The 27,903-nt window shown below is 38.2% G+C and overlaps 1 long non-coding RNA gene across 1 annotated transcript; it reads right to left on the bottom strand.

The window, feature by feature from the left end:
• Nucleotides 1-360: 360 nt before the first annotated feature.
• LOC134477178 (uncharacterized) lies at nt 361-20,490 on the bottom strand. The gene is made up of 3 exons (XR_010049088.1): nt 20,357-20,490; nt 3,515-3,646; nt 361-509 (listed from the first exon to the last, which is right to left on the bottom strand). It is a non-coding gene; the product is annotated as an uncharacterized LOC134477178 (long non-coding RNA).
• Between the last annotated feature and the right edge of the window lie 7,413 nt (nt 20,491-27,903).

Below are 27,903 nucleotides of genomic sequence, written 5' to 3'. Positions count from 1 at the left end.
TTATGGGTTTGGAGAGGTAGTATCCTGATTATAAAGCTAATGGAAGACAAAGTTACATAACACATAGTAAGCACTACATACTTTTTTTTTTTTTTGGAGCTAGGGATCAAACTCACAACCTCACATTTGCCAAGGAGACACTTAAGCCACTGAGCTAAACCCCTGGCCCCAGCACTACACCCTTTTAATAGTGTATTACTCACTCATCTATCATTAGCTCTTGGTGCCCAGCAGGACACAAAGTAAGCATCAGTAGTGTTTGTGGAATCAGCTTTGTACGAACAATGGGTTTGAAATATCCAGTTTTGCTTAAAGTCTATAGATAAATGAAGTTGCCAAACACCAGGTAAAAGTCTTACAGCTCACAGTGTGTTTATTCCAGAAAACAAACGGGACTGTCAACCCTGATCTACGTTTCTTTGTCTTAATCGAGGTCCTGTTATTGAGCCACCTCACAGCGAACGAGGAGAAGGTACGGCTGCAACTGGTTGACAGTCTCTGCCAGTAACCTAAGAAATATAAAATGGAGTTTCTCACCACTGGCATTTTGGTTTATGATGTTAAAACTAAACTCCCCCCACCCCACATGCTACTTGACTTCAAGGCAGCAGAACAGAATTATCCATAAACCAATCATAAAACCCTTGCACTGTTACATTGGTTGAGAACTTGCACACCCACTGTTGACTGACGGGTTGGCAGATTACTTAGATTTCTGCATTGAGTGGTTGATCACAGGAACTGGCCAACCATCCAGGAATAAGTCGCTGGAGGCCTGGGTCTCAGTAAACAAGACCCTTTTGCTTTCTGGTGATTATAGCCATGAGTCATCTCAGCTTTGTGCCCAGGCTGTTTGTACCCATGGAAAAGCCTCGCCTGGGTTCAGGGGCTCTGAGTATCACCACTGCCCTAGGACTATCAGTGTCTTCGAGCAGTTTGCCAGCTGTTCAGTGAAATGGTTTAATTGAGTTATTGTCTCTTACTGATGATGCCAGAAGTACAGTTTAGGGAACATTTCAGGACCACAGATTTGTTTACTTATTTTTAAAATAAATTTTATTGGTATGCTTTTGATGTATATAATGATATCATTCATCATACAGAATTTGTACCTCTACATAATATATCTTGATTCTTCTCCACCCCAATTCCCTCCCCTCCTCCTAACCCTTTTCTCCTTCCCTATTTACAAAAGTTTTGTTTCCATTTTTTACATCTATTCTTTTTTCCCTCATCCTCTACCTTGTTCTCCTTACCATTTGAAGATGTTTTTATATTTCCCAATATCTGTTATCCATTATGATCATTATTTACCCTTTCAATTTCTCACACAAGAGAAATAATGTGATAGTTAAAGAAGACTCACAGACTCAGACACAGAGTTAGGATATGTCATTATTGTTCACTGATGTTTTCCTGGCACAAAAGTTACACTAGTTTTCTATCAACTTACCGTTTATTGATAGCAGGCCACTTAAGAGTAAAAAGGGCTAATAAAGGAGCCACTCTTTTTGATTAAAAAAAGTATATTTTACTCCTATTTGGTATTTGGCACTATACTAAGTAAGCTATCATAGGTAAAGGAGAGCAAGAAATGATTTCCACTCTTGAGGAACTTATAATGTTGGATATGATTTATAGTTTGATATAAATAACATATCTTTTTACAAGAAGATAATTTAGTGTTTCGTATTTTTTGATTTGTTTTATTTTTTAGTTCTCATAAGGTTTTCTTCCCTTAGAGTGGAACATGAAGAAAGTTGATGAGATGAACTGTTGGACTTTTTTTAGTCTTTTGGAAATTGTAGCATCCTTTTATATTTCTTTTGCTCATGTAGCAAAACCACTAAAAACAGCATTGAAAATTGCATAATAGAAATGAGCGAGTTTTAGTGAAACTTAAAAAGGTAACGATTTAAACAATCAAAATATGAATTGTTGAATAGGAAGTGTATATATTTTAAGCATTTTTCGATTATATATACAGATATAGATATAGATAGATATATGATTTTATCCCTTGATTTTGAAAATACAAATAGAAAATCCTATGTGTTGAGATGTATTTTATCACTTACTGAAGTCTGTATGATTTTCAGATTTCCTTTTCATAAGCACGATATGTTAAGCTTTAGCCTCTTGGTGATTATTTTTATTTCTTAGGAAGATCCTCTTTCCACTCTTCTGCCCTTCTCCTCAGCAGAGCGAACACAGCACCTTACCAGGCTCCCTTTCCTCCTACGGCACGCTTCATCTGCCAGTTCTCTTCACTTCAGCTCAGCTTCCAAATTTAATTCATTCGTTAAGCCTATTTTTACCTTGAGACGTGAAATCTGAATGTGTCGCTAAACTATCTGAGAAAGTGCTTTTCTTTGTGCCTTTCATCTAAGGCAATGTGTGCTTTCCTAACGGTATTATTTATAGCTGTGGGCTGTGAGAACTGAACACAGACAGGCTGCCTACATCCCATGTCACTGTCTTTTTTTTTTTTTGGTTAGAGTAGTTAGTCATTAGCACTGAGTTGTTTGGTCACGCGCGAGGAGAGAGTGAACATGTAAAATTAATGTGCTTCATTCCCGCAGGGGTGGTGTGAAATCTGTGGGAGAAACTCCCAAGTGAGGTAAGCCCCAGGTACTTACTCTGCCAAGAGTTCCAGGTACATGGAGTGTGTTCATGTCACTTGCCTCACCCCCTTTTAACCTAGAAGTCTGTGCTCATGAATATATTAGTAATGACAAGCTGGCTTAGTTTGTGCCGCAGTAATAAACAGCCCCCAAAGCTCAGTGCTGTGCACATTTATCTCATGCATCACATCCTTTCCAGACTGGCTGTCCCTCCATCCCCTGTCGTCTAATGGAGCAGCCTCTATGGGGAACACTCAGTCACTGTAGCAAGAGGAAAACAGACTCAGCAAACCGCTCGCTGACTCTAAAAGCGTCTGTGTGGCAGTGACCCACATGATTTCTGGTCGTGTTTCTTTGGCTAATGCAAGCCACTTGGCTACTTCTGAGTTCCACAGGGCTGCGATACATCTCCCTGATTTTCATTTGATGGTATTCAGTAGAAAGTAGACACTTCCAGACAATGACAGAAGCTTGTAACTGAGCTTGGCAAAGAACCAGTGTCTTTTTTCTTAATACTTTTACTCCCTGGGGGTGGAGGAGTAGACATAAGGTAAAGACTGTCTTTGTTTACAACAGTAGACACTTTCTTAAGGCGTTTACATCTTCGTTATATGCTGTATCTGTATTTATTTTGTCTATTATTCTAACCCAGTCAGTTAAAAAATTAACTGTTGGAAGTTTTCACTTCTTGGTGTCTATGATTTGTCCCCTGCCTGTATATGAAGTTTCCTCCCTTACTGTGATCAGGTCTCAGACTCTAGACTCTGACTGCAATTTGTAACTCTAGACATTGCTTCTCATCCGTTAGTGCTTGCTTTTCCCAGTCCAGGTTAGATGCCTCTGTGTTTCCATAGCAAGTTGTCTTTGCATATCTTTCTCATAACACTTACCTTATGGGAGTATCATTTATCAGCCTTGTAGAAATCTAACATCATTCCTCTGTGAGGCTCAGACCCATAGCTCCACTTCTTTTTCCTCTCTTTGGGCCATGATGCTCCATCCATAGTGACTCTCTTTCTGCTCTGTGAATAAGTACAGGTTGAGACTCATGCTCATCCCTTTTTGCAAAATGGATTTATTCTACCTCTAAGAGTTGCCAAAGTTCTGACAGTTTCAGCATTGCTGGAAAGTCCAAGTCCAAAGTCTCCTCTGAGATTTAAGGCAAACTCTTAGCTGTGAGCCTATGTAAAAATGAAAAGAAAGATAAACACTGTTGATATACAAAAGCACAGGGTAATCATTTGCATTCTAAAGGGAGAAATAGAGAGATAGAAAGAATGGGGCCAAAGCAAGAACGAAATCCAGCCAGGCAAACATTAAACCCGCAGTGCCATGCACGGCACCAGAGGCAATCTGTGGCAAGATGTGCACTCCTAAGGGCTTGGGAGACCCCATTACCACCACAGCACTGCTGGTGGTGGCCTAGCCTCGTGGCTTTTTCTGGCTTTGCTCTTTCCTTGCAATTTTCTTCAGATGCCCCATGTTCCTGGCTTTTCCAACACCCTGGGGTCACCACTGCCCTGGTTTCACCCTCAGGATGTCACAAAGTGTCCTGTCAGGGCCAGACTGCCTGGCCTCCTAGGCCTTCTTCTGATCTAGGTGGAAGCCTCCCTGCTAACTCACAATCTGCACACTTGTAAAAGCAGCACCTTGTGTGTGACACCAGGGGCTGCTGCCTTCTGGAGCAGCAGCTGAGTCTTTTCGCGTCTTTCTGGTGGTTGCAGAGGCCTCTGAGAATCTGGAGGCAGACCACAGTGAGCCAAACCCTGCAGTATCAATTTCCATTCCCTAGGCCACCACCATTCTGGATCCTGGCACCATGAGATTCTCTTCACGAAGCAAAGTCTTTTGCCCTTTCACTTTTGAACCTGTAAAAGCCTTATTTTCTCATAGTTCCTCAAGATATTTTTCCTATTATCATGTTCTAGAGAACATGACTTCTTTTTAATGCTAATCTTCTCAGCAACCAAGCTCTCTTCTGCTTCAGCTCTCAACTTTACTAGTTTCCTTTTGGACTAAACTCAAAACTTTTAAGATCAATTCAATTATACCATTTGCTTTTGCTTCACTATATGGATCTGGCTAAAGCCCTACCCCTGCCATTACCGATGCTACAGCCACAACATTAGGCTACCTTGAAATTTTCTTTGCTAGATTAATTAGTCTGTCACCCTTAATCTCAGTCTCCCAGAAAATTTCAGAACATGAACAAAATGTAGAGAAATTTCCTGCCAGAGCATAGCATACATGGCCCAGAATCCAACTGCCAATGGAGTCTTTTCTTCTCAAATCAAATCTCCTGAGCCTGGTCTTTACTGGCTGTATTTCTATCAGTGTTCTGGTCTGCCCTCCAACTAGAATCTCCCCTTGAGCTCACTCACAGTATTCCAGGACTGCTTCTCCAGCTAGCATCTCTAAACTTTTCCAAAGTCTTTCTGTGAGCCAGTTCCAAAGGCTTCTGAATCACATGATCAGGTAGTGTCACAGCAATGGCATCACTTCTCTAGTAACAGAATCTTTTCTATTAGTTTTGCGTTCCTAAAACACAATACTTAACATCTACAACCAAAAGGAGAAAATGTTAATATTTACTTACTTATTTTTTGAGACAGATGTAGTGCAGGCTGGCCTTGAAACTGATCTTGAACTCATAGGTATCCTCCTGACTCAGCCTCTAAAGTGCTGGATTACATGTGTGCAGCACTGTGCCTGGCAGAAGGTATAGGTAGGGATTTCAGGTTGTAGGGATTTCAGTCCATAGTTGGCTCCAAGGCACAGTGGCATGGCCAAGTGTCATGGCAGAGGAGAGACAGCTCAAGGCATGGTAGGCAGGAAGCAGAGATAGATCAAGCAAGTAGAGGAACAAGGATAGACCTAGGGCACAGTTCCAGGGATCCACAGCTTCTGCTCAGATTCCACATTCCAACAGAAAGTCAGCTGTAACCCCCGCAGTACAATCACCCCCAAATCCACACCTATGAGTAAAACATCTACATGTACACCACACAGGCACTATAGTTAAATGTACGAGTGTCAAAGAAATATGAGAGCAGTTCAGATCCTGGCCTGTGAAGAATACCTTGTAGGTGGGTGGGAAGCTTCTCATAAAATTAACATTTCTTGAATCTGTCTATCTCTATATAATTTTAGAAATATATATGATCTGAGAAGCTCCTGTGAAGAAAAAAAAATTCCATATTCCATTCACATTCTGATTATCTGGCACTAAGAATATTTATTAAATACGGGCCTTTTGGATAAAATTATAGTTTTTCTTTAACTTCCAATGTTGCTAGAGACTGTGACAAAATCAGAGACAGTGCCTGTTCTTTGCTTTTAAAATAAGCAAACCAGAAATACCTTAGCTCAAATAGCTCAAAAACAGTACGAAAGGATTGAAATGTCACAGAGGAGCTGCTAGGATTTGGTCTGTGGGAATTTATTTGACCTGCACTTATTCCTGTGCTATTTATAGTCAAAGGCAAATATAATTTTAGGTCTCCTTTTGAAACCACAAGCGGAACTAAATGCCATTTCTGTCAGAGGCCAGAAGAAATGGGTTGGGAATAAGCTGATTCCCTACTCAATGCCTAGTACAGGGGACAGAATTCATTAAACACTGGTAAATGAATGAATGAATATGTGGATTAATGAAACAGCAACTTTAATTTTATTCTTGTAACAAGTAAGATGTCTACTAAGTCTAGCACCCAACAACAAGCACAACACATTCAGGTGCTATATTCAACATGAATTCCTGTTCAATGAATGAAGAGATAATTATATTTTTCTACCACCATGAACATTCTTGTGCACTTACACATATGTGAGACCTACATGGTCACAAGTTTTCCCTGGTTACCTTGGAGAGCAAATGGCCTGGGCAGAGCCTTATGGAGGTAGTGTGGTTAACACGGATGATTAATGCTAGGAAGGAAATAGTTTACCTTTTAGAAATAGCTCATCATGGGAAACATCTACTCTGTTCCAACTACTCCCCCATTTTAGAGATTAAGATACAGACGCTAGAAAAGTTTTTTGGAAAAGAAACAACAAGAACCATCTCAAGGTTGCACAGACAACAGAGTTAGCTGATACCACTTCTGCATGACCTAAAAGCCCAGGAATCCATTATACCTACTGCCTTTCTTTTGTGTTTATAATTCATGAGTGTGCATTAAAATTACTTAGAATTCTGCTTCCCAGAAATAGCTTCTGGTATTCTCTAGAATTTCAGCAATCATATCTAATTTCAAAGAAACACATTGAGCGTTACATACTTTTTCTTCTGAATTGTAGTTTCCTTTATTTTTTCTCTTTCTCCTAGCAATCTATTTAAACATTTTTCATAGTAGTAAGCTTTTTATCATGTACTTGAGTGACAACTCTTTCCACGTATACACCTCCGAGTAAATTCTAAACTTCTTAAAGGCAGCAATTTAAATTTTTTTTTTTTTTTTTTTTTTTTGGCCTTTTTGAGACAGGGTCTCGTTATGCAGTTCAGGCTGGGCTTGAGCTCACTTTGTAGCTCAGGCTGGTCTCGAACTCACATACAATCCTCCTACTTCAACCTCCCGAGTACTGAGATTACAGGCGTGAGCCACCATGCCTGGCTCAAATTTTTTCTTTTTTTTTTTTTTTGAGATAGAATCTCGCTATGGAGTTCAGGTCAGTTTTGAACTCACTCTGTAGCTTAAACTCATAGTGATCTTCCTGCTTCAGCCTCTCAGGTTCTGAGATCATAGACATGTGCCACCATGCCTGGCTAAAAGTTTATATCTACTATAGTGTTTACAGGAATACTGGGTATAAAATAGATAATATTTATCATCACTGTTTTTAATTATATAGTGTTTATCTTGGGACAGACACTCCAGCTGCACGGTGTGCATTCATTCACTTAGCTTTCCTAAAGAGGTATTTTGAGATAATACAGTTATTATCCCATTTTCCACATGAGGAAGTTGTCTGGGTCACTAATGGTTAGCGAGTGGCAGAGACAGATTCAAATCTGGGTGGTCTGCTCTGAAACACATACACATCACCAGCCTCCTGACTAAAACAGATGCACATTGAATACTTGTCAACTCTGAGAAGTGGAGAGTGAAGGAATTACGGGTATGCCTGGACACCTTTCATATGTAAAAGGCCACTAGCCAGCCCTATTACTTACTCCTTCAATTCTAAACTCCTCTGCCACAATTTTGAATTTTAAAAAATATTCTTCTCTCTCCAAATGTCCTCTGGGCTAGTGAGACTGCATGCATGGGCCCACCACACCACTCTCTCTTTCTGTCTTGTCTCTGTCTGAAGTCTGTCCACCTCTAAAGCACTAGCTCAGCTCCTGAGTCCCCTTCGAAGCCTAGCTGTCCCTCACAGGGCCGATCGCCCATCTCTCTCCTCTCAATTCTCCTGGCCTAATCAGTAGCCACGAATTTTGTCTTTTTCTTCATGTTTGTATTTCTTGTTGTTTCAGACTAGGTTTAGGTGGACTGCAACGGAAGAGAAGAAGTCACCTAGAAGCAAATCCTCCCTGTGGGCCCCTGGGGACAGCTAGACCCCGGCCCCTTCTGGCACATGGGCTGGGAAACCAGAAGGCCCCCTCCCCATCCCATAAGTGACTGGCTGATCCAGAGAAACACGGGCTGCAGTAATAGCTATGGAGGTGAAATGCAGTTTGATATGTGTGGTGTTTGGTGTTTCACTGACTTTGCAGGTCTACGGTTGGTGGTCTGATCATCTATTCAGAGGATAACAGTATGCAATGTGGCATCTGAAGGTGGTAGCCATTGCTAATTCACTATTATCTTGTTTTGAAGACCTGTAGCATTTTCATTGTTTTGTTGGGTTGGGTTTTATTCTGTCTCATTTTGTTTGATTTTGTTATTCCTGATGGCAGGGGCAGCTATTTCAAAGATAACAGCATATATTATGGTAGCCATTTTGGATTTACGCTTACATTGTTTTGAAGTCCTTTATTGCATTCATCGTTTTGTTTTTATTGGTCCTATTCTGTTGTGTTCTGTTTGATTTTTATTATGTCTGAAGGTATCTGCAGCTATTTTGAAGATAACAAGGGCACTATGGTAACCATTGTTGATTTCCCATTGTTTTGAAGTCCTGTGTCACTTACACTGGCATATTTGTTTTAATTGACTTTATTCTGTTTCATTTTGCTTGGTTTTGTTCTCTTTAAAAAATTTTAAAACCCACTAGATTTGTGGCAGGAAGAATATCAATATTCATACAATGAATAAGAAAATGTCCACTTAAATGAATGCAGAGTAAAAGAACACATTGTCAACTGTATTATAAGGCTGCTTTCAAAACAGTTGTACTAATTTCAATTCTTTTTTTTTTTTTTTTTTTATTGGTACCGGGGATCAAACTCACGACCGCCTGCTTGCAAGTCAGGTGCTTATGCCACTGAGCTAAATCCCCAGCCCCACTAATTTCAATTCTAATAGTAGCCTGTATAGTTATATTATTGCTAACTTTTTTTTGGTGGTGCTGGGGTTTGAATCAAGGCTCTTTGCACTGAGCTACAGCTTCAGTCCCTTTTTAATTTTTATTTTGAGGCAGGGTCTTTAAGTTGCCCAGGCTGAGATTAAACTTGCAATTTTCCTGCCTCAGCCTCCAGAGTAGGCATACACTGCCACAACTGATCTTATCAGTATTTTAAATTTTACAATCCCAGTGATATGATATTGTGACTTTAGCTTATATGTTCACAATCATTAACATGTTCCAACAACTTATGTTTATTGACCATTTGAATATTTTCCCTATTGTGAAATACCTGCTTACATATTTTGGCTATAATACTGAATTTCCTTTGGCTTATAATTATTATTACTAGTAGTAGTAATGGTAGTAGTAAAAATTCTTAATTTCTGGAATATGCTCTTCATTGGGTATATCTAGTAAAAATCTCCTTAATTTTCGCTTAATAGATATATGTCTATTAATAATAGAAGTTATTACTTTAGTACAATTTAGCTTTCTTTTCTTTTATCAATAGTGCTTTTTGTGTCTTCTGTTTAAATAATCTCTACTTATTCTGAGGTTATAAAGATATTGTCTTAGGTTACCTTCTAAAAGTTTGATTAGTTGACCTGTACATTTATATCTTTATTCCACCTGGAATTTACTTTTATGTGTAGCGAGTAATACCCCAGGTTTCACTTTTTCCATGGGCATACTCACTGACTGTTTGATGGAAAGACCATCTCTTCTTCCATGGATCTGTGGCATCATTCTCATTTCTGGGTGGTCAGGTCTTTTTCTGGGCCCTCTACTAGGGTTCACTTGTTTGTTATTTATCCATTTAGCAACACAATCCTGCATTATTTATAATTGCTTTACAACAAGATAATATTTAGTAGCATTTTGTTTGTTTGCTTTTCTTGGTCTTGTGAAATGTCATTTTCAACAAAGAACCTGCTAGGATTTTGACTGAGATATTATTAAATGCATACCTCACTTTGGGGAGATAACCACAGTATTGCATTTCTTAATTCATAGATATGGCTTATCTACTCATTTATTTAGGTCTTCTCTCGTTTTTCTTGATTTCTCTGTAGAAAGCTTGTTGACCTTTTGGTTAGATAATACTGTGCTTTTAAGTGTTATAAAACAGATTCTTTAGGAAAAATAGGTTAATGATTATTAGTGTATAGAAAAGTACTTAATATTTTAATTTTGATTACATTCAGACTCTATTCCAAATTTACTTATTAGTATTTATATGTATGTATCCTTTGGAATTTCTATTCACTTTATCATGTTTCTTGAGAATAGCAACAGCTACATTTTGTACTTAAAATTTTATTGTTATTATCTTATTGGATACAACATTTAATTAAATGTGATATAGAAGCAGTGATAGTAGACAACATTGTCTGGCATCTTGCTTCTTCAGGAAACCTTTTGTGACTGCATCCACAAAGAGTTATGAATCTTGGTTTAGTGCTTTTAGCCTTCATCCTTCAATTATTGCTTCTGTGCCGTGGTCCTTTATTTCTTTTGTGAATCCTATCACATGGATCGCTCTATCAGCTAGGTCTCCTTCCATCAATTTATATCCTATTTCACTCTGAATATTTCTTTTGATAGTTCTCCTAGTTCATAAATTTCATTTTCACCTCATTTCAGATGCTGCATTCTTAAATTCAGTTCTATTTTTCAGTTAAATTTATAGAGCTTTTACATGGCTCATTGTGAGTTACAGCTTCCTGTCCAGATTCTAGATCCTGGCTTTTATCTCTTGCAACACAGTACATGTTGTTATTTTAGGTCTGCTTTTGATGATAGCTTGCAGTCGCTGCTGCTTGGTTTCTATTGTCTATGTTTCTGCTGATTTTAATTTATGTCATCTTATTTTCTCTTATGCCTGCTTATTTGTTTGCTATAATTAGGAATTTGCTAACTGTTTGTAGAAATAATTTGAAGTTTCAAAAAGATGTCACGTTCTTCTAAAGAAGACTCCCCTTGGCTTCATTAACCTTCTAACTGTGTTTGCAGTATGTAACTTTCAAGCCCAGGGATGAGGGGAAGGGAAGCGTAATCCTCCAAAGGCCTCTCCACTCCTGGTTCGTTCTCACATCATTCTGTTTCAGGGTCCTAGAAGAAAGCACTAAAGGTTCACCTAGTTTTTCCTCCTCAGTGAACACTGACCCCAAATTTTTTTCCACCAGCTCCAGCAGACTGTCACAAAGAACTCCAGTTCGATTGCCCAGTTTTTCAGCTACTCTCCCAGGAACTGTTGCAAAACTGCAGGAGTACAGTAGCATGGATGCGGAGAGATTCTTCCAGAGCTTTGCTTCCTGCTTTATCTTCGTCTTTCTTTGTGTGTTGGTTCTTCAATGACTTCAAGGAGAAGTCTTTATGGATTAAGTCTTATCCTATATCTGCTATTACTGGACTTGGAAGTTCTCTATTGCCTACTTTTGATTGTTGATTGTTTATTTTTCCCTACTCATATTGTTTTTATTTTTTTCTCACTGCTAAGTAAATCCTAATACCCCAAACAAAAGCAAAAACAAGAAAAAGAAAAAGAAAAATAATATCTGAACGGTATTTTCCTCTGTAAGCACTTGGTGGATATTTTTGATTAACTGTAAATTAACTGTAAACTGTAACCTTTGTACCTTACAGGGAGCATGTATGTTTTCTCCCTTAACCTCAACTATGAACATGCTTTCTTGGGATTGGGATGATACTCAGAGGAAAAAAAGACTGGTATCAAGACTGCAGTGAAATTTCCAGTTATCACGGCTACCTTTAATTAAAGTCTCCATGTATGGGTGCTCTTTAATCTAGATGAAAATGTGTGGTGATGCTCATTTGGTAGAGTATTGGATTAACTGAATCGAGTTGTGCTTTCAGTACTGCAGTAAGACTCACCACTATCTATCAAGTGGAGACACGATGTTCATCTGTGATAGACAACATATCGTGTGGATTCCATGGTTCCCACCTCTTGATGTACACACTTGTATCATTCTCAGTATTTGGGCAGATCTTTGAGGGATTCCAGTCCTGCAATTGATTATATTCTACAGCAAAGGCAAAGGGCTTTTACAGATGGCATGTAGGTCTCACATGTGTTGACTTTGAGTTATTCACAAAAGGAGATTACCCTGGATGGGCTCACTCCAATCAGATGGGCAGTGTCACTTGCAAGAACTCATAATGCAAACATGGCCCACTATTAGTGAGGTAAATCCTCCTATAACTACGAAACATTCTTTATAAGTGGTAATTCCTTCTGAATGTTGCTTTCCTAAATATAATATATTTTGGATATAACATCTGAAAACAGTTCCCTCTGGTTCTATCGACCATGATTTGCCAGTATTTTTCACACAAAACAAAATCTTAATAAATCTCTGTAATAAAATAAACAAATGCCTTCATAGAGGAGGACAACAATATGACATGGCTCAAAGACCCAGGAACTGTGAAACAGGAGAATCGGCCATAATCAATTAGGCTGAAAATAATTATGAATAGAGAAGATTCTGGAAACTGTCGAGGTAGTACATCTATGTATCTGTGAAAGAGAACAGGAGGCAGATATAGTGCTAACTAGTATTAGGATATGTTATGTTTAAAAGAAACATTAATTTTATTGTTTCACGATTAAAAGCAAATTATATCCACATCATATGCTGAGAGCCTATGCAATGCTCTTCAGCACTTGAATTCTTTAAGTACCTTATTGGCTTCTATTCATCCTTGTCCTGAGCCATGAGTTCACTCTGCAGGCATTTCCCGCCTGTTCTCAGCTTTAAGAAGGGGCTCACTTTCCTTCATTTTGTGTTTTCTTTGTTGGTTTCTAATTATTTTACTGCATTAGTCTAAGCTGTTAGTCAAGGAACTCCAAGAACAGATTTAAGGAGAGTGACAGATCTTGACTTTCCTGTAAAATTATAAACCCGTGTCCATGGAAACAGAGGGAAAAGTAAAATCTGAGATTCCCTTCATTTTTATCTTGCTGTGTGACACAACAAAAAATAACCACAGTGATAATCGCACAATTACATGTTGCAGCAAATCCAATATTCCAGGTGTCAGGAAGGCACCGTCCCTCAGCCTACGGACTTTTGTCTCATATAAAAGAAGCATATTTTGTATTATAAGAAGCATGTCTTAGCTACCGTCAACCTCAGTATGTGGTTTTAATCCATTATAACCTAGAAGTATGAGAATGATAGGTTTTAATAAATATTTGTTTGGATAGAATTACCGTGACAGCTATGAAATAATGAAGGTACAGTTATTTATGAATACTTCTGTATTTGAATCAGCTGGCATAACAAAGTATCAGATCCTGAATGGGCTAAATGACAGAGACTTTTTTCCTACAAAGTTCTGCACACCAGAAGTCCAAGATCAAATTGCTGCTGATGTAGTTATAATTCTGGAGCCAATTCTTTTGGCTTGAGGGTCTTTTCTGCTGTATGCTCCTGTGACCTCCTTGGGTACTATAGGGACAGAGAAATGATGGGAGTGAGCTTTCTGGTAGGACATTAATTCCCTCTTCTTCATGACTCATCTAACCCTGATTCCCTCCCCCACCCCAGGTTAACTCCAAATACAATCACATTACGGGTTAGGTTTTAATATGTGCATTTAGGGGTGCACAACGTTCAGCCTATGCAGCTGCCTTGTATATTTGTATACTGAGATGGTCATGGAAATTTGCCGTTGAAATCTCCTTCAAGAGAAACTGCTGTGGGGAGCACCACTGAGGAAGAGCCTGAGTCACAAGATCTTAGAGTCCACTGAAGTGCCCACACTTTTCCTAGCTGTTCCCATCTGATCACTGCACATTAGTGGGATCTGGGATTTTCCAAATAACCAATTTTTTCTCAATTTTCAACCTGGCTGAACATCTCCCAGGGCTACCTTGCAGGCTGAGACTCTTCCTAGCCAATCTTCCTTTCCTTCCTCTTCCAATGCAGCCACACCTGCAAATTGCCCTGGGAGCTTCTTCCTGGGTAACTTCCGCTTCCTCCTCTCTACTTTCCACCAATATCTTCCCCAACCACCTGCCACACCTCTACTAACATCTCAGCATGTGTTTCTCAGGGGATCTCACCTGGCACGACTGCCTTTTTGCAAAATGAACGTAAAATGGCTTTCACAGACACTGCTGAGTTACGGAGTTACTTAAAATAGACACAGAAAATTTAGGGAAATAGAAGAATAAAGAAGGCAAATTCAGCTCCAGGGGAGTCAATTTTCAGAATGAGTCTAATATGTGGATAACACATCTAGCTCCCCCCAAAATGTATAGCTGCCAATAGAATTTGAAAGTATGTGTATAAGATAGTTTGCATTTTGTGGTTTAGAATAAAAATAAGTTGCTGTCAGAGAAAGACATGGGGTTAGAGTAGACACTAGGTAGAACCTAAATCAATGAAAGTTTTACTGAAAAAAGTCAAATGTGATACTGGGATATATTAATATATCTGTGGGACTTTGCATAGATAGTGAAACAGGTGGAAGACTGATGGTGCAGAGCCCCGTTTTTGTAGCTAAATGCATGGGTCTGGTGTTAATAAACATTAGCAATTATCATCATGTCACCATACTAATTTTTATCTATCAACCATTAGCCTTAATATTATTAGGGACATATCCTCAGAAGGCTTTAGGCAATTACTTTGAGCCAGAAAGCAATCAGATGTTATAGATGTTAGTGTTCTCCCTCCAATATTTATTAAATATAATAAAGTTACTGTTGCTGACGTTGCCATCTATCTCTAGTTTAAATGTTAGCTGATCATCACATGTAATTTCCTTTCTAGTATCAAACACTGTTAGCATCTTGAGTTGGGCAATGTAATTGATAGCATGCGATGATACATATTGAATTTAATCCTTGTCAGTGCATTCTGATGATAGGTTAAATTCTAACCTGTACAATTTAGGAAGAGTTTATGAGTAATTTTGGAGGGAAACAACACTTAGTAAAGTGCTAGTATGGCTTTTACAAATCAAGATGTATTTTACATATTCTGACGGATAATTTATGTATTGTGAATTAAGGGATGGTAACATTGATTTCTGAGTGTGTCTCTGGAGGTGTTCCTGAAGGAAGGTAGCATTTGAATCCTGGGACTCGGTAAGGCGTATGATCTTTGTCAATGTGAGAAGGCATTATTCAGTCCACTGAGGGCCCAGAGAGAAGGAAAATGGCAGTGAACAGTGAAACCAGACTCGAAGCTGGAATGTTCATCTTTTCCTGCTGTCGGACATGAGAACTCCTGGTTTTCAGATTTTGAGCTCTGATTCTTACCAGGCCCCTCATGTCACCAGCTTCCTGGATCTCCAGCTTGCAGATGGTAGCTCACGGGGCTTTTTGGCCATCACAATTTCATGAATTTCCATAATACACTTCAGTATGTGGGTGTGTGTATGTCCACCTATGATTTCACTTTTCTAGAGAGTCTTGACTCATATACATACATTAATATGAATTTGAGTATGAAAGCATCTAGATAACTAACATCTAATTTAAGGTATCTTATTTTATCAACACATCAGAAGCCTTCTTTTTGTTCTGTCTCAGTTATTAAGATCTCCTCTGCAAGTTACCATTTTTTTTTTAAATCACAAGAGACTGTTTCTACTGGATTTTGAAACTTCTCTGTTTATAGCACTCTTTTTTTAAAAGGGGTTTTTAAATTTATGTTATAATTATAAGACTCATTAATGTAGCAGTAATTTCCTTTATTTGAATTTTTATTTAGTATTCTACTATGTGATTTATATGTCCATTCTGCTGTTGATGGAGAATTGGGCAGTTTCCAGGCTTTGATTGTTGTAAACAGTGCTGTTAGGAACATTCTTCTATTTGTCTTTTGCTGCACACGTACGTGTTTCTGTTGAGTGTTTCCCTGGAAGTAGAATTCTGGGTTGTATAGAATGGGCATATGTTCAGATTTTAGCACATAGCAGTTGCACCAACTTGCACGAAACCAGAAGTGTCTGGGTGTCTTCATGTGCTCGTGAATGTGTGATGTCACTTTTTGACCTTTTCTTACTCAGTTCCAGCGTGTATTTTTTTAAAAAAAATCATTTGATGTATTCATGGGACAAAATATTCTGAGGTCAATGAAGAATAGGAAGTAGAAAAGAAGGAGAGAGATAATATAAAGTTTAGGAAGAGAGGAAGATCAGAAATGGAGCAAAGCAGCTGGGTGTGGAGGTGCACACCTATAATCCCAGCACTCAGGAGGCTAAAGCTGGAGGATCATCATGAATTCAAGGCCAGCCCGGGGCACATTGCAAGTTCAAGATAAGCTTGAACTACACGGTGAGATCCTGTCACAGCCTCTTTCCCCAAAAAAGAAATAAAGCAAAGGAAATGAAAGAACGATTGTCGGAGATATGTAGGAAACACCAAATTTTTTTTTTCCCTTTGCTACCGGGAACCAAACTCAGGATCTTGCCTTGCCACTGAGCTATTTTCCCGGTCTCCAATTCATTTTTCTTTCTTTCTTTTCCTTTTTTTGGTACCGGGGATGGAATTCACAACCTCACATTTACCAGGCAGGTGCTTGTGCTGCTGAGCTAAATCCCTGGCCTCCAATTAATTTTGATTGCCTATGAAGAATCAAAATAAAATTCAATCCTAGGAGTATTGTAGGAGCATTTTTTATTTCTGATTTGAATGTCTGATTTCTTGGAGTGTAAAGATATGATGATGGAACAAAGGTAAATAAAATGCTACTAGTAAGAAAATATAGGAAAAAACCAATAAACCTACTTTTCTTTGGGGGTCATTTAGAGACAGGGTCTCGCTATGCAGTTCAGCTGGCCTTGGGCCCGCTTTGTAGCCCAGGCTGGTCTTGAACTTGCAATGATCTACCTGCCTCTGCCTCTCCAGTGCTGGGATTACAAGAGTGCATCACCATACCTGGCCCCATATTTTTTGATATTAAGAATTTTTGAAGATCTTAAAAGAAGAAAAGGAATGTGATGTCTGGTTTCTTCCCTTTCTCTTTCTTTTTATATCTTCTTCAATTTGACTTAACATGCTTTTTTCTTGGAAAGCTAGATGCAAGTGACAAACTTCCCAGCTATTATAGCTCAAACACCTGAGCTAATTCTCTGATGCAAGTGGTACAAGCCATCACTGAGAAGAGAAACACTGTCATGATGGAAAGGGAGATGATACTAGAAATCTTTTGGGTAAATGACTTTTAAAAAATCTTTTTACTTATTTTTTTTAAATTTTTGGTTTTGATTTTTGATACAAGGTTATTGTGTATAGTTCAACTTGACCCTTGAATTCATAAATCTACACTGGTCTTGAACTTGTGATAATCCTGCCTCAACTTCCCAAGTGCTGACACTCCAGACATATACCACTGTGCCCAGTGTGCTTTTGTTTTGAGGGAAAGATAAAAGTCTCATTTAGTGGACTTTATGAAAGGGAATTCCTAAAAGATTAAAACCTCCTGCACACTTGAGCCTTCTTGCTTACCTGCTTCTGACTTATTCTTATCTCTTTCTGCTTAGTAACACTGGCTTCAGTGAAAGCTGGTTGGCAGCAGACATCATTGGAAACACAGCATCTTTGTCTTTTTGGGTTTGCTTGCTAATTCTGCCCCCCACTCCCACTCTATGTGCCATCTGGAAGAAAGGAACAGGTTTTGAGTTAAATTTGGAGATCTATGAGGCATGAGATACGTAGTTGCTCTGTTCATTTGAATTGAAAATTTGATCCATTTCTGGAGACTTCTTAGCATCAACCTTCTGGGTTGAGCTATAAATCTGGAAATGACTTCAGAACATTATTTGCTGTGATTTTACAGGGCAAAGTGCTGTCTCACACCTAGCAGAAAAGCAATAGAGCAATAGCACTCAAATTGCTGTTCTTGTCATCTTTCTGTTCAGTTAAGAGCACTGAAGAACTTTAATTCTGTGTGTAAGTTACCGTAAATGGAAACAGTCCAGAAACCCTGGATTTTTTCAGACAATTTCCATGGTGTGGTTCTCATTGTGTTACCAAGACATAGCTTCCATTACTGTCCCAGATCAGCTGAAGTCATAGTTTATAGGTTCAAAGAAGAAGAGAGGTGTACCGCCATCACTGCAGAGAATGCCAACACACACACATTCTACAGTTACTATGACCGACCTAATCCCCTACTAATGTGTATTTCACTATCTACACAGTAGTAAAGCCTAGAAAACACCAATGATTATTTCAGTGAGATGTAGATTTTAACCAGAAGCATATTTATTTTGCAAAATTTATGTTGTTATATGCTAAATGAATTTCTGCTTCTTTTTTGGGTTTTGTGGAGAATTCGACTAGAGCTACAATATTATTAGATATTTACTTCCCAAGCAAAAACATAACCAAATAATTAAATAATTGCACTAATCTGTGAAAGTGGATCAACAGGCCAGGGTGGGTTTAAATATTGGGTGATAGACAATCTCTTCCTCCACGGAGTTTTTTTTTTTTTTTAAAGATTACTTAGGCAATATGGAACAGATAGTACATATATCCTTCCTAAGAAACTAACTTCTGTATCACTCAAGCCAAGTTTAACTGCTGAGAAGGATAGTAGGGGTTCTTCTAGTTTAACCTAGAAATTAATGGAGGCTGAAACAAACAACCCTTGTGATTTCATTCAACAGCCAGACTCTATAAGTTTATGGGATGCATTGGACCATGGAAAAAAGCAAATATTGACAAATATTAGAGGAGATGATATGCTGAAACATTTGTCAGAGAAATTTTTTCATTTTAATATGTTTTTTAATATAACAGCAAAGTTCACTTTTCAGAGTATGAAAAATATGTATATATTAATGAGAATCACATCTTTTCACATAACATGTTATTTAAACACAAATATAATCATAGCTCTCTGCCTATCCATGTACTTGTTTATTCAACAAATATATATCATAGGCTAGACACTATGCCAAAGAATCTCTCTCTCTCTATCTTTCTGCTTCTCTCACTATCATCTACATAGTTAGATCCTAATCTGGTTTCTGTCTGGGTTGTGTGTGATACTTTTGATTAGTGGGGACATAGACCTATATATAATGTTCCATTGATCCTAAAGCATAAACTTCCCCCACAGTATTAAAATTTTTTTTACTTTAAAGAGAATAAAAGCTAACAGAATAAAACAATAAAACCAAATAAAACAAAACAGTGAAAGTGATACAGAGCTTCAAAACAAGATAATAGGAAATCAACAATGGCTACCATAGGGTATCACGTTATCATCACAGTAGTTGTCCATTTCATCAGACATCAGATGAAACAAAACAGAATAAAACCAATCAAAACCAAACCAATAAACCAAACACAACAGCATAAAGCCAGTCATAACGGAACTTAAATAAAACAAAATAATAAAACGGAATAAAACTAAACAGTGGGAACAATATTGGATTTCAAAAACAAGACAGAAGGAAACCTTCTATATTTTGCTATATTATATACTGTTACCTTCCTAGTAGGTGCTCACACTACCGGCTTTAGGGCTGCAAAGTCAGTTAAACAGCATAAGCATTTAGTTGCTTTGGTACCTCAGATGCTATCAATTCCGCCTGTCCTTCATCCAAACCAGTCAGTTGCTTACGGGTTGGGGATTGGATTTCTTTTTTTCTTTTTTTTTTTTTTTTTGTCCTTTTTAAAGACAGGGTCTCACTATGCACTTCAGGCTGGCCTTGAGCTAACTTTGTAGCCCAGGCTGGTCTCGAACTCGTAATGATCCTCCCACCTCAGCCTCCCAAGTGTTGGGATTACAGGCGTGAGCCACCACGCCCGGCAAGGGATGGGATTTCTTGATTCTTAGCCTGTATACCTGGCTTCTTTCTTCCTGGGCCCTGCCTGGTTCGTGTGGCTTATAGGAAGGGAGAACTGGCTTCTTTCTTCTTGGTGCCCCACAATATTTTAATATCTTTGATTTCAGGATGCATCCTAAAACTGAAACAGTGTCATAGCTTGACACACTGTTTATATCTTTCAGGTGTTTAATATGGTAGTTTACTGGCATCCTCAATGCTATATCAATAGGATATGTTGCTATCTCTCTGTCTGTATATCTATCTATCTATCTATCTATCTATCTATCTATCTATCTACCTGTCTACCATCTATCATCTATCATCTCTAACATATCGCTGTATAATATACCCAATACCCACTATGGCAAGCACTACAAGAATAGCAAGAGACTTACTTGGATTGGGATGTGTGACAATGTTCGGACAGCGTGCTGCTGTGTGTCCAGAAGGAAGAGTAAGGCCCAGTTCAGAGGAGATAAAAGCATCACAGGAAAAGAACAACTGGGCGAGAGGCAGTTGGGACTGTTTGAAGAACAGATGGAAGACTGGAGTTGCTGGACAGAGCAAACAACAGAGCCTTTCAAAAAGTCTGATTCTTTTAGCTTCTGGCAAGCATTTATTCTGGAAAGATGTTTTGCAGATCACTTGGACTGAAGGCCTTTCCTTTGTATATTATTTGTTGCATGATGGAGTAAAGGCATCATAGACTCTGCCACTGCTTGGGAAAGTCAATCTATATTTGACCTTTTTCTTAGAATGGCTTAGAGCTTAAGTAATGATATTTAAGCTAAATTATTAAACTAATTTTGCTTGAAATTGCACACACTTAAGAAAAAGTATCAATAAATGTGCAGGTTGTGTGGTAGCAGCTGTAATTCACAGAGGTTCAGTTGTGATATGCAATACTCTTTATAAAAACAAAAAGTAAAAAGGTAACAAATGAAATTAAATGTACATAAAGGTAAACATCAAGTTCAAAGTCTGAAACACACAGTGTATATTTTTAGGTAGGAAAAATTTTCCCTGTAAGTCAAATTTATCAGCAATTGCTACTTTTTTAATATCAAGGATGTATGGTTATCTATGGTCAAAGAGAAAAATTCATGTTAACGGAGATTTATCATGAGTTATTTTTATCTTTTTAGACACAAAGTATATGTTCTCTGCACTATGTGTAATTTAATGACAGTTAACTTACCATAGGCACATTTAAACAGTTATCTCAAAACCAAACTAAAACATTTTTTCAATTATCGGGTTTAAGCACATTTTCCAAGAGAACCACAAAGTAATCCATTATTTTATGACTTTTAAGCAATTGATTTGCACATCTTTGAAACATACACCCTGTTAACAACAAGAAAATCTCCATTAAAACAAGTGCAAAATATCTTTTCACTGTGTGTCTCACTTTTTATGGTTGTCTTCCAGGTTTCTGTTTGGTGTTCCAATTTTATTTTGCTAGAGGTAATTGTATGTAGATGCTTTCTGAATGTTGCATTCCCTTTAAAATCCAGGTGCACACTTGCATGGAAGCATTTATAGAAAATAAGGACAATCCTATGATAAGCAGGAGGATCTTTAATGAAAATAGTGTGATTTCTTTCAAAAGAGTGATTCTCTGCCAAGTTCGATACGGGTGGAGTCCTGTCTGAGTTGATACCCTCTGAGCTAAGATTATTGGTACCAGCAAGCTCCACCAATGTTTAGAAACCAGATGCAAACCCTGCTGTTTCCTAGGAAGTGTGGTAGTTTAAATGAAAACTCCTGTGTTCTGCTGGGATTTAATTGACCACACATGGCAGAGAATGTGAACCGAAGAACTCAGAGGATTACGTTCGGTTCCTGTAAGTGAAAAGTCATCCAACTCAAACAGGAAGGAACAAGATTTGAATGCTAGAGGGTGGAACAAAACTGCTATGATTTCTAAGGTGGAAATACTCAGATGGATTTATATTTTCCTTAACTTTTCATACAGAAATGGAAAAAGCAGCAATGTACAACTGGAAAGACTGCATTTAAAATAGAGAAAAATTAAAAAAAAGTAACTATGAAAACTGTAAGGGGAAAATGATTCCTGAAATTTTATGCTCCATAATTCATGCTTAATTTAATTAGTGATTATTGAAATGTTTTGCTTAGTGCTCATTAACCACCTAAAACCCTCATGTAACCTCACATTAATCAATTATGGCTGCTCTTAGATTTGGAATCAAATTGTTTATCTAATATGAGTGCCTCTTAGTGGATACCATTAGGATTTCAAAATAGTGTTAAAAGCCTAGAGAAACAACAGAAATTGAGAGTTCCTAATGAGAATACTAAAAACAAGGTATGAGGAAAATTACCCATACAGAAATAATCTTACTACTGTGATAGAATGTTTATCAACATACGAATACATATTCACACACATGTATAATATTTGTTCTCTGTGGAACACAGAAGATGAGGAGTACTAACATAGGAGAAATACGATTAATTGACTTGTGGTTTTTATATCTGTTATTGGCTTGTGACTGTGGGAAAACTGTATGATCTTTTTTCTAGGTCTTTGTCTTTTATTTTAAAAAATGGAGGAACTTGCAGTGTCTTCCCCGACAACTTCCTCTAGGACACAATCAAGACGATACTAATCAGTACGTAACTGGTAAAAATGTTAAATACATCAGCATTAAATAATAATGTGTCATTGTTGTTAGTATTGTACTAGAAACATTCAAAGCCAGCCAGAAATGTGTTGGTCTACAGAGCTAGCTCCTATTCAAAAAAAAAAAAAAAAAAAAAAATCATTTTTTCCAGGGCTCAGGGAGCTACTGAAAACTTTATTGTTCACATTGGCCTTTCTAAAATGTAATGATCAAATCTTTAAGTTAGCCAAAATGTAGCTCTGAGAATTAAATTTGGCTTATTGTACTCAACATATGCAAAACTGTCAACAAATTTTCTTCTCTTTGAAACTACTTAAGGTCAAGAAGTTTCAAAAAACAAAGGAAAAGGTTTTCTTGGTACAAGTTTACCTTCTTTCCCATTGGGAGACATGATGGTGCCTTACTGCTTTAATATTGAAGTTGTCAGGGCTTACAGACTGGAAATGCACAATGAAAAACCCCTCCCTGTTCAGAATGAATGCCCCAGAGAGCTGACCACCCTCCTCCCTCCAATCTCAAAGGCCAGATGGGCTCTAGACAAACCCTGGGAGTGTAGATGCTTGGACAAGTGGCCGTCAGCCATGGTGTGAGGAGATTCCCTCACTGAAACACACGTGGAAAGCTGTTGGGTGCCCAGAGCAGTGCCAGAATGGCTAGAAACGGAGTAACGCGATGGACTTTAGCTGAGTCTGCACCTACAGAAGCATCCTGCTCTTAAGAAGCTGAGATTCAGGCTCGTTGCACTAAGGTTTCAGAGTACAGTATACATTATGAGTTGTCCTGGTTCTCAGGACTTTGGTTGCGTACCTTAGCTTCAGGAAAAAGGTCTTTTTCAGTAAGTTTATTTCACTGGGGGATTATTGCCAGTCAACTGAGCATGACGGGGAATGAAAAAAATTTTTTGTTTGTTATAAGGGCAAAGGGGCAGGATGAATAGGATGTGGTAAGAGAGTCTACTTCCTGTAGAGAGTTTGCACAGTAGAAAACTCAGCAGGCTTGTGTATAATAAGTTGTACAGCCTTGAAGCACACAGCAACATGCCTGTTAAGAGACATTATGGCACCTTTGAAAACCTATGAAACTTAAATGCATGTGTGAGTGTGCTTGCACACACACACACATGCACACACACATACACACAAATAAGAATACTTTCAAACTAAATGCTTTCAGATGAGGAGTGTGTTCAGGTGGTGTGCCATGGTAGAAATGATGTTGTGTTTGGAGTGTGAAGACCTAAATCTGATCTAAATTGGGCACACTTTTCCTTTCCAAGGCTCAATTTTTCATCTATCTATTAACCTTATGAATTTATAATAGGTCTGCATAAATGAGTGGAAACCAGTTTCAAATGGCAAGCACTGTATAAGTAAGTCTTCTTACTGTTTTTGTTAATAAGAGAAGTGACAAATTTCATTTATTTTTTCCCAGAAGTGTGTGGAATATGATTTGTGAATAAATTCATTGTGTTTAGCAGTTTCATGGGTAGACACTGACAATGAGCTGGCCAGCTAAACTGTCTCAAAAGAATTTGAGAGCTAATTATTAAAATTATAATTTTGCAGATTCTATCGATATGTTCATATGAAACTGAAATTTAACCATGTTCCTTTCATTTTGTTTGGTGATTTTATCTATGTTAGTGTAATTAGATCCACAAAATAGTCACAACAGGTAGATATTGTTGTTTTTTTGTTTTTGGTCTTTTTCCTGGGGATCGAACTCACGACTGCCTGCTTCCAAGGCAGGCCCTTATGCCGCTGAGCTAAACACCTCCAGCCCCATATTGTCGTTTTTTTAAAAGATGGTGAGCTGAAAGTTATGTAAATTAGTCAACTAATATTCACATACATGTATTTAATTGAAAAAACTGAAAACAAGATAGTGCGAGCATACTTTATATAACATGTGAGTGTATGAGGACTTTAACAAAGTTTGGAAGGTAATTGAAAGAAATACAAATGATTTAGAACGAATTACTTCGTTTTTCTTAATACTAGACCAAGAACCTTCACACTGTGCTGTGTTCCCACTTTTTTTGCTTCTTTTTAAAAAAATTTTGACATGGGGTTTTGCTAAGTCAGTAAGCTGCTCAGGCTGTAAAACTTGGGCAAACTTGTGCTCCTCCTGCTCTGGTCTCCCCAACCGTTGGGATTATAAGGAACGGGCCCCCATCCTTGGCCTTCTCAGTGTGCTTTTTTAAAATTGTAAGACAGAGTGATGTCCCCAAGGAGAGAATTTTGTTGGTATGGTTAAAACAAGACAAACACCATTTCCCCAAGGGAAAATCAGTCTAAAGATCATTTGAACTCTGAAAGATATTATTAAAAATATTTCAGCTAATCTTATCACAAAATGGAGAAATTACAACTATTCTATCACCCGAGGAATACAGGGATTTCAGTACTATATTTATTGAAAACTATAAAAAAAATGGAACTGGAATAATAACTCATTGTCTTCCAAAAAACATCCTGGAGCATTTTCCTGTGTCAATTAACAGTTAATATGTTGTCTACTCAGTGACATTAAAATGTGTTCCCTAAACCTTTTTCACAGACATCGGCCTTGATGAGTGGCAGACAACATCCCAGGCAGGCCTCGGAAAGGAAATTCAATTACATAGCTTCCACATTGTACATGCATTGGGCTGAAGTCAAAGAGATTCAAATACCAAAGAATAACACTTGACCCCGGATCCCCTTTAGGGAATGCCAAGTGATTTCACAATTTTGTTTCTGATAGAGAGGAGAGTGCTTCAGGGCAATTCGGGGTGGTGCAATTCCAGGATAGTGAACATCTGTCAATGAGGAGCACAAGGGCTGCCTTTGGAGTTTCAGAGGCATTTCTGAGGCATTGCAGAGAGTGGCAGGTCACCCAGGGCCGTGATAATTTTACACATAATAGAACAAGGGCAGAGATTTTTTTTGTCTAAGAAGTAATTCAAGAAACAGCTGTTCTCTTTGTTTATTCAAGGAAACTGGTTTCCAAGGTGGAGGTTCATGCATCCCAGAGGTCGGTTACAGGCAATCAGCTGGAATCTGGAAAGAGAATATGAGCATTATTATTTGTCTTTGCCTAATACTGTAGTGTAGGAAGGAACTTAAGCTTACCAGGACTTCTGGAGTAGATTGGTACCAGCAGTCCTCAGTAACCTTCTTGGGTGCTTACATCTGATTCCTTTGTGTTCTGAACAGTGTGGAAGTTTTCCCAAGAGGGGTTTGGAGTTCCAAATGCTTTAGATGGGAGCAAGTTATTATTTCCACTCTTTTGTTTGCTTTCAGACTTTTTTTGGGGGGGTGGGGGGACTGGGGATCGAACTCAGGGCCTTGTGCTTGCCAGGCAGGCGCTTATGCTGCTGAGCTAAATCTCTAGCCCTGCTTCCAGACTTTTGAAGAACAGTTTAGTAAGTGGATTTACGGATTATATTATATTGTTTTAAGTGAATGAATGCTCACTAAATAGACAAGCATTCCAAAAATGACCATTGCAGAGAAACTCCAGATAAAAAAAAAATGACCATGTAAGCAAAAATGAACAGCAATATGATGGGAGATGTAGCTATTTGCCTATTTAGCTATATAAGTAATATAACCTTTCCTGTGCCTGGAACAAAATACCAGACACCAGAAACTTGAAGGAAGAGAGAATTATTTTGATCATGGCTTCAGAGGATTCAGTCAATGGTTGGCTGGCTCCAGGGAAGACATGGCGCAGTGAAAGTGTTTGGAGGAGAGAAACTTCTTCCCCACAAGGTGGCCGGGAGACAGCAGGAGGGGAAGGGAGGAGGCGGTACAGGGAAGCACCCTGGACTTAGCAATTTAAGCTGAAGACATTTATTTCATTTATTTCTGGAGGCTGAAGTCTAAGATCAAGGTGACAGAAGGTTGTCCCTTCTAAGGCTTCTCTTCCTGTTTATGTCTGCTCCCCCTTACTCGCTGTTCATATGACTTTTTGTCAGTGTGTGTGTATGTGTATATGTGTGTGTGTGTGTGCGTGCACACGCCTGTCTATGCCCAAATTTCTCTTTATAAGGACACCTCATTCTGAATTACAGCTACCTCATACTGAAGACTATTCAAACTTCTTTCTTCTTTAAAACCTTATCTCCAAATATGATTATATTTTGTGTTACTGAGGGGTAGGAATTTAACATATGAATTTGAGGGAGGAGGACAGTGACCATTCAGTATTAAGCAACTTATAAGAAGACTTTCAGGGGCTGGGGATTTAGCTCAGCGGCATAAACACCTGCCTTGCAAGTAGGTGGTCGTGAGTTCGATCCCTGGTACCGATAAAAATGAAAAAGACAAAAAAAAAAAAGTAAAAAAAAAAAAAAAAAAGAAGACTTTCAAATCACTGATCCAAATTTTCAGAAGATTTTAAGGAGACACATATTTGTAAAAGTTTTGTACTCATAATGGATACAAACTATTTAAAATGTCTAGATTTCAACTTAGCATCAACCTTCAGAAACTTGGTTTAGGTGTGTGCTCCATGATACAATAATACTATTATTAACTCATTAATTTAATAAACAGGAAGTGCCTGTCACATGCAGGTACATGGATTTAGGTTCCTCAGACACATCAGAGAAAAAACCAGATCCATGTCCTTGTGGCGCTTAAATTCTGTTGGGGGAGAGACTGACAAGTCACAGGCACAATGGTTGTGACTGAAGGATTTCTCCTGGACTCTAGGAGTGTTGCCGGATGACAGCCCTCAGCAAGTAGCCCTCTTGAGAACTGCCCTTGGCTGAAGAGGGCTACTTCACCCAAGCCCATGTGCGTTCCTGCCAGCACAGATTGTAGGGAAGTCTGGTGACTGCAGACCTGCAGAATCCCAGACACCTGGACTTGTCTTGGAGAGATTCGAGGGTCATTATAACTTGAAAGCTCCTTGTGGGTTTGGATGCGGACTTTGTTCAGAGTAAATCGCAGACCCAAATGTCCACTGTCTCACAGTCTGTTTCCTGGGGGATACACTATGAAACAATGTTGTAGTATATATCATTATGTTATGCTGTGTTATGTTACTTTATTTTATATCATATTACAACTGACCATCTATCTCTGTGGGTTCTGTGTACATGGATATGATCAACTGCACAGAAAAAAAATTGAAAATAATTGCATCTGGGATGAACATATAATTAGTTCACTATACCCTAAATAATGTAGTATAACAACTATTTATTTAGCATTTTTATTATATTGAGTATAAGTAATCTAAAGATGGTGCAAAATACTGTATATGTTGAAAATAAGTGTAATTCATACACAAGAAAGAGA

Source organism: Cavia porcellus, unplaced genomic scaffold (genome assembly GCF_034190915.1).
Source record: "Cavia porcellus strain 051 isolate PalLab524CR breed Dunkin Hartley unplaced genomic scaffold, mCavPor4.1 scaffold_8, whole genome shotgun sequence".
In the NCBI taxonomy this organism is placed as follows: domain Eukaryota; kingdom Metazoa; phylum Chordata; class Mammalia; order Rodentia; family Caviidae; genus Cavia; species Cavia porcellus.
Note: the sequence above shows the minus strand (reverse complement) of the source record. Positions and strands in the feature narration are given on the sequence as shown.